The sequence below is a fragment of the Falco punctatus genome (assembly GCF_963210335.1).
Source record: "Falco punctatus genome assembly, chromosome: 9".
Lineage (NCBI taxonomy): Eukaryota > Metazoa > Chordata > Aves > Falconiformes > Falconidae > Falco > Falco punctatus.
Window position 1 is genome coordinate 49,476,091 of NC_137589.1, and position 18,076 is coordinate 49,494,166.

Consider the following 18,076-nt stretch of genomic DNA (forward strand, 5'->3'; position numbering starts at 1 on the left):
TTTGATTGAAATGCGATTTCCCTCCCAAATTTATCTTCTGGGCCGACGTAGCTGCACTGCCATGCCTGTGCTTCTTGCTGACTTGGATCGGGAGCGAAGGCTACAGCTTTGCTGCGTGTTTCTTGCAGTCCACCTCGATGCGGGGGGAGTGTGTGCAGCTCCTCAAGGTATGCTCATGGTAAGCCCCATCCAAAACCCACAGAGTGCAGCAAAGGCTGTGTGCCACACAGCTCCTGCACCCCCCAGAGCTGCACAGGGGGGGCTGGGCTGGAGACTGGGTAAATGTGTCCTTGGCTGAGATGATGCTGGGCTGGAAAGCCTGTCCATGGTTTCTCCTCTTGAAATTATCCAGTGGAGAAGCCCATGTTGGCAGAACTCCCCCATGGCACCAGAAGAGCCCCCTGAGCTGGGGGACACGCGGTTCCCAACACCTGTACCCCTTTCCCTCCCAAAGAAGCTTGGCTTTGAGTTGCAGAACAAAATGCTGGGGCTGCTGGGGGGAAGGGGGCAGCCTGGGGTGACGCAGCATGTAAGCAAGTTGGCAGGCGAAGGTGTCACCTGTGGTGTACCCCGGGGTGAGTGTGCACCCCAGCATGGTGCTGCAGACCCACCCCTGGCTGCCTGGCCCCTGCTCCATCCCAGGGTCATTTCTTTTCCATGCTGGAGTTGGAGATGCCCCCCCTGTGCTGTGCGTGGTTCCTGACAGATAACCCTGCACTGTGCCTTGTGCCCATGCGTGGACTGACGCTGCTCCCTCCCACCCAGCCTCAGGGACCGCCAGGCACATGCTTGTCCCTGTCACATCAACTGGCAGTGGACGGCACCGGGGATCGTGCCTGCGGGTGCTCAGGTGGGATGCTATCTGCAGGAACCCTGGTGTCTGGACAAAGTGGGCTGCTGAGATATGGAAACAGCAAACTCCTGCCTGCTGGCATGGGCACTGACGCACCCGCTGCCTTTGGTGGTGTCTCTCCTAGCACCCACGGGTGTTGCCCAAGTCCCTGCTCAGCTGCAGGGCTCCATCGTTTTGCAGCCAGCCTCTGGGACTGGGGCAGTGACCCTGCTCTGCTTGGTGCCCACAGCCCCCCGGTCACCTGTAGGAATGTCGTCAGGCACAACCTTCCATCCAGCCTCTTCCATTTTCCAGCTGCAGGAGGATCCTTAGTGGTTCCTGAGAAAGGGCTGAAAGCTGGAGACCACTTGACCCTCAAACCGGTCCTACACGCAAGCTGGGAGGCTTTTCTTTTGTACAGACGCTGATAATGAACGGCTTTCATGAAGCTTGTGGGCTTGGAGCACTCCAGGCAGGAACGCCGGGGCCAGGTTTCCCAGGGCACTCCTGTGCCAGGGACGTGGCTGCCTGCTCCGTGTGGCCCGGGGCTCTGAGGCTGCAAACGGGCTGTGCCCTGTGTTTCTGCACGGACATGGCCTGTCTCCAACCAGAGGAAGGTGAGCGCATGGACACGTTCTGCATGAGCTCTGGCTAACTTCAGCTGCCTCCAGGAAAAGAGGTTCGTCTTTAAATATTCCTAAAAAGGAGCTAATCCCAGCTGCCTCCGTTAATCAAGCTGAGCCTGTCTAAAGCCACCTCCAGAGGTGGATGCTGGCTGATGTGGCCAGCCTGGCTGTGAGGCTCAGTCCTCCCTGGGATTGCTTTCTGCTGTGGGAAGATGCTCCAGTGATGGCACAGTACTGGACTAGAGCTGCTCTGTTACACACCACAGCATTGTGCCAGCCTTGCTGGTCCTGCCTCGTCCCCGAGCTTCCCCAAGTGTCGCTGGAGCTGCTCCTACAGCAGTGTGCCCACCCAGCAGGACCTTGCCCTTGCTGGCAGGTGCCTCTGGTTAGGATGGCTCTGCCAAGGCCCACAGAGGACACGGCACATTGGCCTGGGGCACCTGAACAGTGTTTGCAGGTAGGTGCATATTTGAGATGCCACTTGCAGGGGGTGCAAGAGTGACAGTCAACCCATTTTCACATACACTAACGATATGCCCTTGCACGCACAGCAAGGAAAAGCTACAGGTGATCCCTGGAAGGTTAAGTGCTTTGTTGCTTTCTTTCCAGCTCCTGTGGTCATCACTAAACAGATGAGCTGGAACCAGGAAAGCAAATTTTAACATCAGTGATAGCAGGGGAAGATCACAGATTGCAGTAGGGGAGAAAAGAGCAAGGACAGCTCAGGTAACAGCTTTCCCAATAGCTGTGAATGATGCAATTCATCTGAGGGTGCGGAGGGAACTGTCTGCAATGGCTTTTGAGACCACAGGGTGATGGGGTGAGTCTGAAAGGTGGAGGGAGGACAAGCACCCGCTCTCCTTGGCAAGGGGGAGAAAGGCACAGGTGAATATGGGAGCAAATGCACGGGAGGAATAACATCCAACGTTTTCCAAGTTAAGTTGTGACCGTAGAGTCTAATTCCCTCCCCTGACAGCTGATAGGATAGTCAAAGAATAGCTGTTAATAGTTACTAGGATGAACTGGAAAGTTTTCCAGAGCTTGGGAAATTCAATATTGCCCAAACAGTGGGGAGGACAGAGATGGGAGTTTGTCTGCCCATTGGATTTAGAGGGGATGCAGAGCTGAGAGGCGTGCAAGCATTGCAGAAGACAGGCTTGGGATGAAAGGCATAAACTGGAGGAAAGGTCTGAAAGAAGGTGCTGCAGAGGAGGGTGAGAGTGAGCAAATGCACGTTCCAGGGCTGGGAGGGTGAAGGGCTGGAAGGAAAACAAGCCGGGGGGGATCGCAGCGCTCACGCTCCACACATGGAATAACACCACGGGGTTGTGAGAAAGGCAAACATCCCATTAAAACGTATAAATAGGTGTGTTGCATATGCAAGGGATGAAGTAATGCGGGGCCATGCGTGGTGCCTTGCTGGAGCGCTGTGGCCATATTTGGGCACCCTCCTGGGGAGGGAGACCTGGGGCTGCGGCGCACCAGCCGCCCTGCCTGCAAAATGAGGAGGGGAGCGAGCCAGGGGGGGGGTGTGATGCAGCCTGGGGAAAAGTTTCAGGTGAAGCATGATAAGAGGTTTCAAATATGCAAAAGACTGGCAGATAGGAGACAGTGGTGCTGGGTTTGCCTGGTCCTCCTTGGCAGGGTGTGGAGTTGGCTCTGGAGAGTGAGATTTAGGTTAAACTTCAGGAAAATTGCTGTAGCTGCAGAAGCGAAGCACCAAAATGGATTTACTGGAGCAGCTGCAGAACTGCTGCTGCTGAACCTAGGGACAGAAGAGGATGGTTTAGCCAGAGCCCCAGAACTCTGCCTCGGTGCTCTCACAAGGTCCCACTTCACCCATCTTCTATCACCCCTTGGTGCCTGTCAAGGGTTCAGCTGTAACTTTCTCCTTCCCAGCCACGTGGCTGGTCTTACTTGCAGTGTTTAGTTTTCACAGAGGTCACACCAATTTAACGTTACTGCTCTGTAGTGGATTCGTTTCAGTTACTAAAATACCTGGATTTAGGCGCAAAGTTTCAGGCACCTGTATCTGAAAACTGTCAGCCTGGGGAAGTGTGGTGAGATCAGTGAGTAACTCCCTGAATGGATTGATTTTCCCAGGTGGAATGAGTTAGAAGGACAAGGGAATCAGCCAGTATTGAAACTAGAGTATGCAGAAGAGTTAATCACTTAAGTAAATTAATCTAGAACCCTGTTTACTTCCCCTTGCCACTTTTCCCTTATTGATTTAATTTATTGATAGAGATTAGATATGATCGTAGGGTCTAATAAGTATTAGACATGATTTTAGGTCTACATCTAGAGCTATCTCACAGAACCTGTAGCCATCTCCGGGAAGTACCGGCAGAAGGGGCAGACCTCCCCAGCACGGTTCAATACTGCCCCGTTACAGATGTGGAGCTGGTCGGTGGCTCCCTGTGCCACCATGCAGGAGCAGAGCTCCTGATGTGGGACTTGGCATCGGCTCTGGTCCTCCTCCCGCTCTGGAGGTTGCTGCAAGGGGCCGCTCACGGCTCCTTGCAGGATGCAGGCGGGCCAGAATCTTCTGTGGATGCTATTTTGAGTTTACCAATGCTGTGCTTCCAGTGGTGTTTCATTAACGGCTCCCTCAAGCTGGGATTCAACTGAATCCCAGTTTTTGGCATCTTGAGGTAGTCTGAGTAAGTCTGCCTGGGATTTCCCCATCCCTGCTTCCTGGAAAGAGGCTTCCCAGGAACTCAGGCCTGGGAAATGGCCACCTAGAAAACCTTGCCTGAGCCACAGCTCATGCTCCAGGCTTCCTTGGCAGGGTTGGACCCCGGGGGCCAAGTGGTACCCAGGCAGCCCCCAGGTTATTCCAGCTCTTGTGCTCCTGAATGCAACAGTGAGGACAGAGTGAGTTCCTGCAGTCCAAACTCACGCTAAGCCAGCAGCTGTGGGCCAGGCCTTGCTTAGTTTGCTGCTAGAGCCGTGGAAGCCATCACTGCCGCCTTGAGCTATAGGTCATCTTTGTAGGGGCATCTTGCAATGCACTTGCATTTTGTTGCTTTACTCCGGGAGGGACAACCATGTTCTCTCCATCCCCAGCTCCCAGCCTTGCTGCTCCAGGCTCGGGCACCTCCCCAAACCCCCACAGCTTCTGTTAACTTTTGGCATCAGCTCCAGTTTCCTCAGAGGGGCAGGAGGGATTCGGTCCTAAGGAGTCCATCCTTCACCGGGTCCTGGCACCTGACCCCATGAGATGTGTGTACATTTTTGTGGCCGGCAAGTGATAAGTTAAAGAAAGGATTAACTGCAGCTAAACCCTCTGTTTTCACCTGTACCTTTGCCCCTCTCCTGCTCCTGTAATGTGCTGCAGTACCCAAACACTCTCACTCAAACCAGACCCATATTTTTTTGCTTGGAAGAACAGGCAAGATACCATAAATACATATTTCAGAAGCTGGGAGAAAGGTATTCCTAGAACTTACGGTTTTCTTTTAAACATTTTGAGCCACCCAACACGATCTGTGTGCAAGTACAAAAGGAGTTGCAGGCATGACTGATATCAAGGAATCCGATGTGGTGTTCCCACCCAGCCCTCCCCAGCTGCCACATTGTCACCACATGGTTCTCAGTTCCCCGGTAGCTTTTCTAAGGCTGCAGCTGGAGAGGTACGTACAACTGGTGTTACTATCGCACGCTGTTTCTGATAGACCACAGCAAACTGCCCAGTTCTTCCTGAGATAACTTCGTATGTCCCCATGGGATCAAGGTTTCCGAGTCACAGCCTTGCTTCGCCTATGATGAGGTGCTGCAGGGACCTTGGAAAGTCAGTTCTAAGGTTTTGCTTTGAGCATAAGCTGGTCCTTAGCTTTGAGGTTGTTGCTTCTCTCTCCGTGAAAAAGGGCTTGCATGCCTCAGGTGAGCTCCAGCTATTTCCGATGATGTAATGGATGTTTCTGCCCCTCCCTGCAGACTTCTTTAGCACAAACAGCGCCGCAATTCTTGGATGTCTTGAGGTCGGAACGCTGTACTGAATGTTGCAGAGCACCTTGGCCTGACATGACCCAGTGTCCTCAGCTCCACCAGTGCTGTGGCCTCTGTCATCTTCAGCTGCAAAAGCCACTCCGTGCTGGTGCTTTTACTCGCGTGACACATCCCATGGGCTTTCAGGTTGCACCCTTATCCTAAAGGTCCAGCACCTCCATCTCTGAGTGCTGCTCCTGATGCATTCAAGGCTCAGTTTTTGGCTTTGGTGATCTATTGATGAAATGCACTGAAGTCACTGGGTTAGAGGGGGTTGATGAAATTCAATTCTTTGGATCCAGCTCAACAGAAATTGGTTTTCCTCTCCTTGCACCTGGTGGGCTGAAGATCTGCTTCTTGCAGTGCTGATTCATCTTAGTTCTTCTCACTTGAGGAAGATCCAGTGACCTGCTTGGACAAGCTCACCGGGAGTTATAAATACATCCCTGCGTAATACTCACATGACAATAAGCTACTGGGGAACGATCATTGCCAATAAGAACAGGATTTGTCCCTACAGGTAGAGACCCCTTTTCCTGGGGCTCATTTGGAGGCTGGGTTATTACTCGCCTCCCTACAGCTGGGTGTTGGGCAATGCTGGTGAGATGGATTAGGCTCATGAGAGATGCAAGATGTGGAACATCACTGAGAAACCTCTACATGATTAACACGAGGTGATGCTGTTGGTGCCAGAGCAGGAGTCAGGACAGGATGCTCCTGTCCATCGGGAGCTGCCCATTAACTGCGCTGAGGTAAATGCAGCTTATATAATGGGACAGCTGGAAGAAATGGAGCTGATCTGTCTCCTGGATATGATCCTGGTTGAAATAAAGGGGGTAGCTGAATGCAATACTGAATGTTTAACATCCAGGTGTATTTGGTGTCCGGTTCAGGCACCTGCCTGTAGCACTTTCTCCTCTGAACTGAGCCCGGCCAGCCCCAAACCCATGGCCTCGGGGTGGGAGGGTTCGTTACTGACCCTCCAGCCTGACATTCATGTGTCGGGACCAGGGTGGGTCTGAGGGCTCAGGCACCACAGGGCAAAGCAGCAGCAATCCCCATGAATTATTTTCTTATCATGTGCTTCTTTTAAACCAGTTACATAATTTAGGTGCTGCCTGACAATATTGCACCAGTCGTGGGAGGCGGATGCTCGGCAGGGAGTGCAGCTAGGGCATGGCCACTGAACACAGCTTTAGCCATCAGAGTTAAGGGACAAGCAATTTTACCCCACCCTGACCAGCTTCCGTGAGAGATGGTGACTACAGAGGCTGCTTGAGCCCGTTCCTTACATCTTAGGAGTTGCCTTGCCAAAAGTTGTCATTAGGCAGGTAATTTTGGAAGCAGCAATTTGTCTTCCAGCCCTCTGGACTTTGCCTTGTGGTGGAGGAAAAAGATGACTGAGGACCATTAAAGTTCTGTCTTTAAGCCCTGGCTGTGTCTCAGGTTTAAGCGCTCATCTGGGCAGCATAAGAGACTGCCCTGAGGAAGGTGTTTTTCAGCAGCAAGTGTCTTCAGGTGAGCCACTGGCTCCAGCACTTGGTTTGAATGGGGATTAGGGGTGACAGCAAAAGCCACAAGCAGTGTTGCCATGTGGAACTAATGACCATCACCTTGGAGGTGCTGGGTGGTACCTATCTAGAGATGGGACTCCATGCGTGCCAGTCACTGTGTTAGTTGCTGCATGTTGGTTTTGCCTAAGACTTAGTTTCCCGTCGAATAAGCCTGATGACTGAGAGTTTTCACATCATGACAGCAGGGGACATGATGGTGATTGACAGTGCTGAAAGCACAGACGTTTGGTGCCTTGTGACTTAAAGCCAATATCACTTTGTTCTTCCAAGAAGCAGAAAGCAAGCAACGTTAGGGAACCCAAAGGGCAAGAAGAGCTATCAAAGAACAGTTTTAAAATTTGAATTTTGCCCTTTGCTGCTTTGTGGTGGCTAAAGGCTGCCTGGGAAGACTTAGGAGAGATCAAGATATGTTTGATTTTACATTAGCCATCCAGAGCTGGTTGGCTGTTTTACAGAAGTCCATCTTTCATTCCCACCCGCTCGGTGCAGGTGTGAGATGCCCAGTGCTGACAAAGATGCATGAAATTTGCAGCTAAATCCTCTAAGTTCATGACAAAGGTCCAAGAGAGCTGGAGACTTCTCCAGCAGGTTTGAGGGCACTCAGCCCTTTCAGGCTCTGTTTAGTTATCATAAGGCACCAAGAATTTGAATGTGAGTGTTGTTCTTTCCTTTTCTGGGCATATCTGAGATTGAGCTTGCCAGAGCAAGTGCTGAGGTTGCTTGTTTTCTGGGGCAGAGTGCTGAGACTGCACAGGGTCATAACAGAAACTGGGGTCTCCCACCTCCGCCTCTCCAGCTCAAGGCCAGCGATCCTGGCAGCTGGGATGGGAAGGCAGGGGAGGAAGGTGAAATCATGCCTGTCCTCAGACTCCGCTTTTGTTCTTTATAGCAGATAGGTGAATTTTAATGAAGGATATGCTCTCAAAAGCACTGAAATATCTTGAGGCAAAGTCTTGTGATAGACAGTTGTAATAAAGGAGAACGGAACTGGGCAGGAGAAAATTTGGAGCGTGCTCTCCCACTCCTGTTAGCAAAGAGTGCCCACGGGCAGATCCGTGGTGCTGGGAGCAGAGACATTCCAGAGCAGTTTGTGAGTCAGCTGAGCTCCTCCCATCACAACTTCACTCATCAAAGCAAGTATTTATAGCACAGGTAGGAGTAGGGAGAGAAATCAAAGAAGAGCTTCCCAGGAAGATGCATAAATCACTCCAAGAGTTCCGCTCTGGGGTTCTGCATTTTTTGCTTTAATAAGAATGAATAAACGTGCTGTTGTTATTACTAATATTTCTTAACATTATTTCACCGGTCTGCTTTTTGAATTAAAACCATCTTTGAGCAAAGAGGTATTTTCAGAGAGCTCTCCCAGCTTTCAGAGCTATCACAGCAAGCTGCTAAGGACATGCTGTCTTACACCAGAGAAAATATTTTCTCCAGCACAGATCTGCTGAAAAACAATTCAGAAAGTCTGTCCAGGCCGATGCTTGCTGTCCGAACTGTCGGGAGACCTCCAGGCCTTCCAACAAAGCGAAGCAGAAAAGCCAGAAGGGTGCTGTACCCAGCCCAGGTGAGAAAATATTTGCCACGTCAGGAGAAAGACCTAGTCAAGCGGTGGCTGCTCTTCTTTGTTGGCATCGTCCTCATGCAGGTCTTAACTGAGGATCCTGAGCAAGAGAGACTGGCTGGGGGAAAAGGCCTTAGAAAGCAGCCACTCTGTGCGCCAGCATCGCTGCCGGCTGCAGGGCTCGGGGCTGCAGGGAACAGCTCCAGAGAAGACAGGGCTGTTTCAGAGGCCCCGGCAATTATTTCCACATCAGCTTATGGGCACCAGCCTCCCAGGCAAACCACGGCAAATGTGCCGCAACAAGCAAGGAGACATCCACACGCCTTCTGCAGGCGATGCTTGACCAGTTTCTCCCGTGCAGAGCACTAAACTGTGTGTGAGAAGCTGACCTCCTGCTCCTGCTCTCGGACATCAGCTGCTGGAGCACCATCGTCAGCAGCAGGTGGCCTGTGAACTCCTGCACCCCTCCAAGGGGACACCAGGACTCTGGTGACACAGGGGCCAGCACTGGCCAGAAGAGACTTCGATGAAAGACCAGGACTGCAGGAAGAGCCGTGCAGTTTTCACTGCTGATTTTGTTTGTGGCTGCGATGAGAGACTGTGGTTTCCAAGAGCTGTAACAAAAGGCTGTAGGAGTTAGGTTTACACTCCTGGGTCGGGTTTGTACTCTGCTAACCTACCTGTCACTGTTGCATAACTTTTTCCAGTGCCTTTATTTGCATGTTGTCATTTAGTGTCAGTTCTCACAAATTAGCAGAAAGTAGCTCAGCTCTTGAAGTGACGAGAGTGCAAAGATCCTGTATGCTTTCCTCCCTCTGTTACGTTGTAAGAATAAAACTGCCAAGATCAGACTTTCACAACATGTTTCATCTGAGATTTTAAAATTAAGATTTGCCACGCTGCCATGTGCTGGGAAGTGCTGACCTTCCTGGGGAAATAAAACTGTCCAACCAGCAAGAATAGTGGGGTCAGAGCCACAGCAGGACCCAGACACCGACACACTGGTGCCCAGCACTGGGAGAGGGTTCATGGACCTGGGTCAGGTGCTACGGCTCCAGTTGGGGAGATGGGGCACGGTATGAACCACAGCACTGGGATAAGATATCTCCTTGGGGAAACGCTGGGAGGCCCCTAAAGAAAACCATGGGACATGCTGGGAAGGAGGGTTGGTTGAGGGGAAGGTCAAACTAGGGTTCACCAGTGATCTCTTCTAACTGACACCTCTGCCATTTCTGCGTTTATGGGTTACTGGGAGTTCAGCAGCACTTTGTGGTTCTGTGCGTGAATTATGGGATCAGCCACCAATTTTTTGGACAAAGTGAATGTGATGCTGTCTGGGGGCTAAAAAGCAAGATGCAGCTTGGAGTGGGGCTGCTGCCTCCCAGACATGAGCAGGCTGCCTGAGTTAGAAATAAAGAAATATGGCTCAGGACCTGGTTCTGCTCCTTGTCCAGCCATGGGGCTTATTGCAAAGAGCCACTCATGGCTCCTTGCTGGAAATGCAGAGTCCAGGATTTTCAGTGGATGATATTTTGAACTTACTGAATTTCCTGGGCTGCTTTATCAGCCAGCCCCTGAGGCTGGGATTCAGCTGCCCTAATTTAGGCATCCTGAGGAAAGTCTGAGTAATCTGCCCGGGATTTCCCCAGCCCCACTCCCTGGGAAGAGCCTGCCTGGGGAAAGGCTACCTGGAAAATCTTCTCCAAAGCATGTCCATGCTCTAGACTCATGTATCTCATGTATGAGGACTCCTCGCCATGAAGGTCAGTCCCAAAAGGCCACGCTGTGCCTTTGCAGCCCCCAGCTTTGTCCTTCAGCTCTTCAGTCCAACCTTCCACTCTGCAGAAGAACAAACTTTTGCAGGGTTGCTCAGGGTTTTGTTCAGACCAACTTCTAAAATCTCCAGGCATGGAGATTTCACCACCTCCTTGGCCAACCTCTTACCTGGGACTTAAATCAGATCTTTTCCATGCCACGTGATGACAGACAGCTAGTGTGCCTCACATAGCTGTTCACTGAGCAATGTGTCTCAGAAAGCAGGTCTTCTCATGGCAACAGCAATTAGTTCCTCAGGCCCCGATAAGAGCAGAACTCAGATGTTTCATAATGAACTGAAGCAGCCACACGTGACCCAGAGATGGAAGGAAGCTGGATCACACATGCAGTGATTGCAGAAGAGGTGTGGAAAAACCGAGCGCAGCACGGCAGGCCAAAACAGAGAAGAGCAAGGAGCTGCAGCCCACGGCAATGCAGAGGGACCTGCTTATCTCAAAAAAACTGCAGCTGAAAAAGCTGAATCACTCACAGAATGCAGCTGCTTAATTTCTACTAAAAAAAAAAAAAAAAAGTGCAATCTGTCCATGTGCAGCCAGGGAACTGTGTGGAGCAAGTATCAGCTGGAACACAACTTCTGTGGGTGGTGGCCCAGGACAAGCCCTTCAGAGGGGCTCTGCATCCCTTGTGTAGGCAGGGGAAGGCGTGCAATCACAAGGAATAACTGAAGATGGAGTCTGGAAAATTCTGGAATTGTAAAGGTTGTGGGAAAGGGAAAGGTCTTTCTACAATGGTGGTGGTGGTGGTGGTGAAATCTTGCAGGGTTGGTTGCGAACCTGGTGAGCAAGGGCTTCCCCCCAGCCCAGCAGAGCCCAGAGGCACCACGAGGGGGCAGCAGAGGCAGCGGCCTGCAGCGCTCCAGGCACCCGAACGGCGACACCGCAATGGCGCACACGCAAGAAATGGCTCGGGGTCCTGTCACCGCCTTGCGAGAGGGCTGGTGTGGTGGGAAAACGGAACCTGTCCAAATAAACTAGCGCGATGGGGCCTAACCCAGCAAAACAGATGCAGGTGCCTGAAATATAAACCCCCCATCGCTGAGTCTTACAGGTGAGATGTTCTCTTGTTCCGTACAGCACAGGACGGCAAGCTGAGGTATCCGGTAATGCGGATGTAACAAAGGCGGCCGTCAACCGACTTCTAAGCCAGATATTGACAGCTTAAGTCAATGCAACCGCTGAAAACTCATTTCCAACCTGGTGGCTTGAATGAGCGAAATACAAAAAGGACTGCTGTAACCTGTTGCATTGAAGTCTAGCGTTTCATGTTGTGGTCAGCCCCTGCTCCTACCTGCTACGTTCCTGTTTGCTGCGGCACTTGCTTTTGGCCCGCCCTAACGTGGCAGGACCAGCTCAGAGCGAGGGCAGGAGTGAAGGATGCTGCTAGGGGGGCACATTCCTGGTCCACAGCACGGTGCTGTGAGGGCTGTCACGCAGCTGAGCCTTGCCCAGCCCTGTTGTAGCTACTCCCAGGCCTGTGCATTGCCAGGGCAGTTTAGAGATACGTGTACCAGGTCCAGCTGAGCTCACAGGGGATGGGCAGCCTGCCAGGGCAGCTTTGGGAGCCCTGGAATGCCCTGGGGGGATAACAGACAGGCTCTGTAGGAGGGACATGCCAGGACTCAGTTCCGCACTTGAATTTCCAGCCCTGCAAGGCTTGTGGTTCCTGCTAGTAGCTGCCTTTTCTGCACAGGGGGGCCCTTGCAGCCCAGCTCTATTGCCCCAGACGCCTCCAATCCCACCTGCTGTCCACGGGCCAGAGCCTACATCTCACTCCTTCATCTTCCAGAGTCCCCAGTTCCCCATTCTGCATGCTCCAGAGCATACATGCTCCAGCCCCAGCCCCTTCTTTCCTCATACCAGCCGTCCCTCCAACCTCTTCCCTGTCCAAGTCCCCTTAGGCGATCTCAGCCCCATCTTGCTGCCCCAGAGTCCCCCAGTCCTGCTACCGGGCACAGAGTCCTTTGCTCCAGCACACACCCCTGCTTGGTAAAATCTCTTGGCCTCTAATGCAGACAGCATCCAGATGTGTACTGGGAGCAGCCCCTGGGACATTCCCACCATGTTCCCTGCCTGGAATGGTCCCAGGGGAGCATGATGGATGCACTACATCAAACCCAGGCCAGGGACCATACCGGCGGTTTGCCATTACATATAATCACATCCCTGTACCCAGCAGTGTCCCCAGGAGCTGCTTAATTTAGTAGAATAGATGTGTCCTAGGGGACCAAGCACACTGAGATGCAGCACTCCAAGATGCTCCTAAAGGGGTACCTCTGGCCATATTTCCCTGATCCGACAACATGAACACTTGACCCCCTGTCCCCATGCCCATCTAGAGCAGCCACAGAGGTGCTCAGTATTTTTTCTGAGGGAGCTGTAAGAAGACTGTCCGTAACCTCACTAGCAGAGGAAGCTCTGTGGCAGCTTTTCAAGTTGCCCGAAAATGTAGGAGCCAGCACTGCATCCCCTCGCTGTGCAATGAGGGCACCGCCGCTGCTCCCTGCGCAGGCGTGCCATGGGAGTTATAACCACAGCTGCTTTTGCGAGGGGCGTTGCTCACCCTCTGGCTCTGCCTAGGTTGGACTGACGGTGTCCCAGAAGCGTAATGGAGAAAATATTAAAACGCTTTTTTTGTTGCACTGCCTCACCTAGATATTGCGTGCTGCGCTACTGCGTTGCACAACTGCTTGTCTGAGAAAGGGTAGGCTGAAAAGACTGCTGTAAAGAAGACTTCAGAAGACAAAAGTCAGGGGAAATGATAAATAAATGAGCAATCTAGTGAAGATGTGCCAGGGTCTGTACCTCTTCTTGCCTTGCAGCGTTAGAGAGCTACTCAACAGAGCTAAAAGCCATCAAATCGAAAACTGATTCGTGTTCACTCGTGCAGCAAAAAAGGAGTGAAAATTCTGTTTGGGAGACAAAAAGTTTGATCACAAGGACGATGGGATTACCCTGACACCCAGTGTTTCTGCTTCCTGGAGCAAAGCAACATTCTTCACTGTTACTTGCTCATAAACAGTATCTTCAAAAAGTCCAGCTACTTTATGCCTGGAGGCTGTGTCACTCCGTCCAGCTGGTCACTAATGTTTTGGCTGTGTTTTTACCTGGTGTGCTGGACATCTCCTCCGAGCACACCCTGTCCCCGGTAAACAGGGTTTTCCTTCCTTCCCTTTCTCCTGCCCGGGAGAGTTTCCCACTCACATTTGCTTTCTTCAGCTTGTTGGAGGCCGTGTGCCTGGGCAGCCCCAGGGAAGGGCCCGTCTCCTTTGACATCGCTGTAAAAACGAGCTGAATCGACGTCAAGTTTGTTAAAAAGAGGCAGGTGTGGGAGAGGCCGTTGTAACCGGCCGGTGGCCCCACGCCACGGAGTGCCATCACAGCGCTGGGGGTGCTGGGCCAGCAGGAGGGACCTGCTGGCACCACGGCAGGGGTGGGACCCTCAGGGATAAGGTGGTGACCTGGGGCAGGTGGCAGTGGCTGGGGAGCAAGGGCAATGCCATGGTGGCTGAGGAACATGGCGGTGACCTGAGGGATGAGGGGCAACAGGGGGACATGAGGGGGCTCTAATGTATATAAGGTAACCTGCGAATGTGGCGGGGGCGTGAGGTACACCAGAGGGACATGGGGACACAGCATGGCCCTGAGGCATGGGGGGTCCCCTGGGAACACGGTGGGGCCCTGAGGCACACGGGGGCACAGCCCTGAGGCACAGGGGGACATGGTGGGGCCCCAGCCCTGAGGCACATGGGGACACAGCTCAGCCCTGAGGCACATGGGGACACAGCTCAGCCCTGAGGCACAGGGGGACATGGGGGCACAGCCCTGAGGCACATGGGGACACAGCTCAGCCCTGAGGCACAGGGGGACATGGGGGCACAGGGGGACACCGTGGGGCCCCGAGGTGCACGGGACGTGACTCAGCCCTGAGGCACCTGGGTGTTACAGGAACGTGACTCAGCCCGGAGCACGCAGGGACACGGTGGGGCCCTGAGACACATGGGGACACAGCCCTGAGACACATGGAAGATGTGGGGACATGGCGGGGCGCTGAGGCACACGAAGGACACGGGGACACGGGGACAGAGCCCTGAAGCAGGACGTGCGGACATGGGGACACAGCCCTGAGGCACGTGGGGAACTTGGGGACATGGCGGGGACCTGAGGCAGACGGAAGATGAGGGGACACGGGGACACAGCCCCGAGGCCCCGGGCGACGCGGCCCCGGGCGCTGCCCACGGGCGGCCCCGGCCCAGCGCCGGGCGAGCCGCCGCTCCCGCCCTCCGCGCCGCGTTGCCATAGCGACGCCCCCGCGGCCCCGCGGCGCCGCGCGCCCCCGCGAGCTGTCGCTTTAAGAGCGGCGCGGCCGCGGCCGCCCCCGCCCTCGCCCGCCCGGGGCCGGAAGGGGGCCGTGATGCAGCGCGCCCGCCCGCCGCCGCCGCCCGGTCCCTCAGGTAAGCGCGGCGGCTCCCCGGCCCCACCCCGCCCGCCGCCACGGGGGAGGCGCCGCCCGGGGCGGCCGCCCCGTCCCGCCGGCTGCCCGCGGGCCCGGCGCCGTGGCCGCCGCCGTCCCGCCCCGTTCCCGGCCGGCCGCTGGGCGGCCGTAAGTGCGGGAAGAGCTCGGGGCCGCTCCCGGGGCGCCTTTCGGTAAAGCCGGCGGGGCTCCGGGCCTCCCGTGGGGCGGGGGGCGCCGAGCGGGTCCCCTGCGGCCGCGCCCGGCTCCTGCTGCGGCCGGGGGCGGGCCGGGGCCGGGCGGGCGAGTCGCCCGGGGCTGGGGCACGCCGCCCGGTGCCGTGCGGGCTGCAGCGCGGGGCTTACTCCCTCGGCTGTGCGGGAGCGCGTAAACCTGTTGAAACGCTACTCTGGACAGTTCGGTGTTTTCAGGCAGTAACGTGCGGCGAGAGACCTTTCTAATCAGCGCTGCCAGCAGTATTTCGTGGGGTTTCCAGCCTTTGTTAGGCCGCCGGCCGGCAGCGGGCTCAGCACCGCTCCGCAGGGTGCCCCCGCGGCGGGGGCTGCCCCCGGGCCCCGCGGCCAAGCACCGACCCGCACCGGCCGCCGGCTGCTGCCCCGCGGCTGGATCCGCGTTGGGGGGCTCTGTGGCCCCGCCAGCAGCTGGCAGAGTAAGCTGTGCGGTGTAACGGTGGTGGCAGTTACACGCAGGTCCCACGGTCTGGTTTGTCCTTGCAAGCTTGAGAGGTGGATGCTTGTGCTGGCCGACGGTGTCATCTGCTTGGGTTTTTTTCCCTTTGTGAAAGAAAGACCTTTTTTTTTTTTTCTTTAAGTATACCTCTGTGGGAAAACTTTGGTTTTCAACTTTTTGTTTGGACCTTTTCTGGTTGATACTCAGTCTTTCAGTTTCTTGTTCATCGGTGCTTTTCCATTTCTTCCTGTTTGCGCTGGATGCGCTAGCTTGCTGTTTCTTTGGCTCACCTGGCTTCTGAATTTTCTGTAAGGGAATGGGGATTGGGAGAAGACAAAAGTATGAGAATCTAGGACTGTTTCCTCACAGCTTCTCTAGCAGCATCTTGTAAGCCAAAGGGGAAGAGGAAAGAAAAGAAAATTTGATCAAGTGGAGCTCAGGGTGCCTTGCTTTGTTGGAGGCAGAAAGGGAAAAATTTGATGAGGGAGCAACTGAGATTTGTTTCACTTGTATTCCTCTTCTTTTGAAGTTAAAAGATAAACCAACATTTTGAAACGCTTCAGTTTTAAATGCCGAGCTCTTCTTTTTCTCTTCAACTGACTCCACTGTAAAAGAAAGTTCTTTAAAGAAGCCCTTTAGTGGCAGTTCTCCAGTTGTGGAGCCAGAAGCAGTGGTGTGTGTGGGCAGAGAGGCCTTGCTGCTCTTCCATCAGCCATTCCTGCCTCCTCTCTGTGGACCATAAAATTAGAAAGGCTCTGGTGTCCGTTTAATCTGATTGTCTGCGTACCGTGGGCCGTTGAAATCAAGAGAAGCTCTGTGAATTAGCCCCCATGCCACTTGTGGCTTGCTCAGCCTGTGGGTTCTGGCCTCTGGTGTATAATTAAGGAAAGTAATTATATTTTAAGAAGGCCTGTATCTATTATCCAGGTGTGTGCTTGTTGCCTGGGCAGATATCGGTGTGTATGAGCTTTCTTTTGCTGTTACCAAGTTATCTGTGGCCTTCTGATGGTTGTAGGCTACAGTTCGAAAATCTGCAGCATCTTAAACTTTCAGGAGCAGTCCCTGTGAGACCTTGAGGTGCTCTGTCCTTCTTCTCCCCTGCAAATTGCCCAGGTGACCTGCCTTTTCCCTTGGAGCTGGCTCCTTGCCTTTCCCAGGAACCTTCATCTTTTTCATTCAATTCACTGTCCAGGAAAACCTTCATTTGTTGCATCTTTCCTGAATGTGGTTTTTGTGCGCAGTGACAAGCCTGGCCATGGAGAGCACAGGTCTGTGGTGAGGGACGGAGAGCCAAGAACAACTGGAACTGGGTGTTAGTGCAAACTGTCAACTTTGCAGGGAAGGAGGATGTCCAAAACATGCAGCTGTCTATTGAGGCTTGAGGTAGCTCATTGAATAACACTGAGTGGAGATTTGGGTCTTTGAATTCTAAGTAGTCATTGAGAAGAAAGTGTCAGAAAATCTTATGAGTGTCCAAATACTGGGGAATTATCTTGGCTGGAGTCCAAAGGTGAAATGGCAGTAGGACTCTGGGATGACTTCAGGAATGCTACTTGTTGCTGCAGTTCTGCACCATTTGATGTGGTCACTCATCTTCTGAAGATGTCCTAGAGGGATTTCAAAACAGTTGAAATATGCAAGAACTGGTGTCTTAGGAGTATGCTGCTTGTTCAGGGTTTCCTGCCCTTCCTTCCCTTTGTGGTGGCTGTTTCTCAGAGAGTTTGGCTGGACTGGGGGTCTGTGCCCTGGAGGGACCGGCAGCTTCCCATGAGAAGACTTTTTGGGTACCAGAGAAATAGCCTAGAGCCCCTGCTGAGTGGAGAGCGGTGCAGGCAACAGTGTGCCCATCCAGGTGATGTACTTGGGGAGCGGGGCAACTGTGCTCTGAATCTCTCCCTGTGGCCAGTCAGGCATGCTGGGGTGCTCTCAGCTGGGCTAAGGCAGCACAGGGCAGTTAGGGGCATGGGAGAGGCCTGGGCATCCAGGAGGAGAGAGGAGTTCAGCAGGGAGGTAGATCTGACAGGGAGCAGATGCCCACCACAGTGGTAAACGGCACAGAGAGAATAGTTGCCTCTGCCCTGCATTTTCTGGTTGGATCAACTTCAGGGAGTTTTTTGATGAGCCTGTAGGTGAAATTCACTGTTTGATTCCCCGAATGTCCTGCTGTTCCCTTGGGCTGTTCGTATCTGCTGGTGTTTGCCAGACGTTGCCTCTTAAACTGCAGCTGTTTTTGCAGGTTCCCAGTTACTGCACAGTTGTTCTTACTGTGTTTATTTTAGTGGTTATAAACTGATTTTTAAAAAGGAGTTGGAACTTGAACTGGAAAATCTCCTTTTTCTTCTTCCCCTTCACGATTTGGTTGAGAAGCTATGCCATAGGAGGTGGCAGCTGAGCCCTTCAATATTGCCCCCCCTTTATGCTTTGAGTTTTCTGAGATGGGGGTTTCCCAGGGATTTGGGGGTGGCTGTCCTGCACCTTGATTTTAGTAGCAGACATATGTTTGGGGGGGGTGTCTGAT

At 53.5% G+C, this 18,076-nt stretch overlaps 1 protein-coding gene across 5 annotated transcripts in view; it reads left to right on the forward strand.

The window, feature by feature from the left end:
* The first annotated feature begins 115 nt into the window (after positions 1-115).
* The window catches only part of LOC308069563 (discoidin domain-containing receptor 2-like), a 77,785-nt gene continuing 59,824 nt past the window's right edge, over positions 116-18,076 (forward strand). For 2 of the 5 annotated variants that reach the window (XM_080402054.1, XM_080402052.1), the window contains exon 1: positions 116-14,869. The gene's annotated coding sequence lies outside the window, so the exon portion shown is untranslated. Of the gene's footprint in view, positions 14,870-14,910; positions 15,063-15,098; positions 15,615-18,076 lie in introns of those variants that run through there. The other 3 variants (XM_080402057.1, XM_080402055.1, XM_080402056.1) reach the window with 3 other exon arrangements.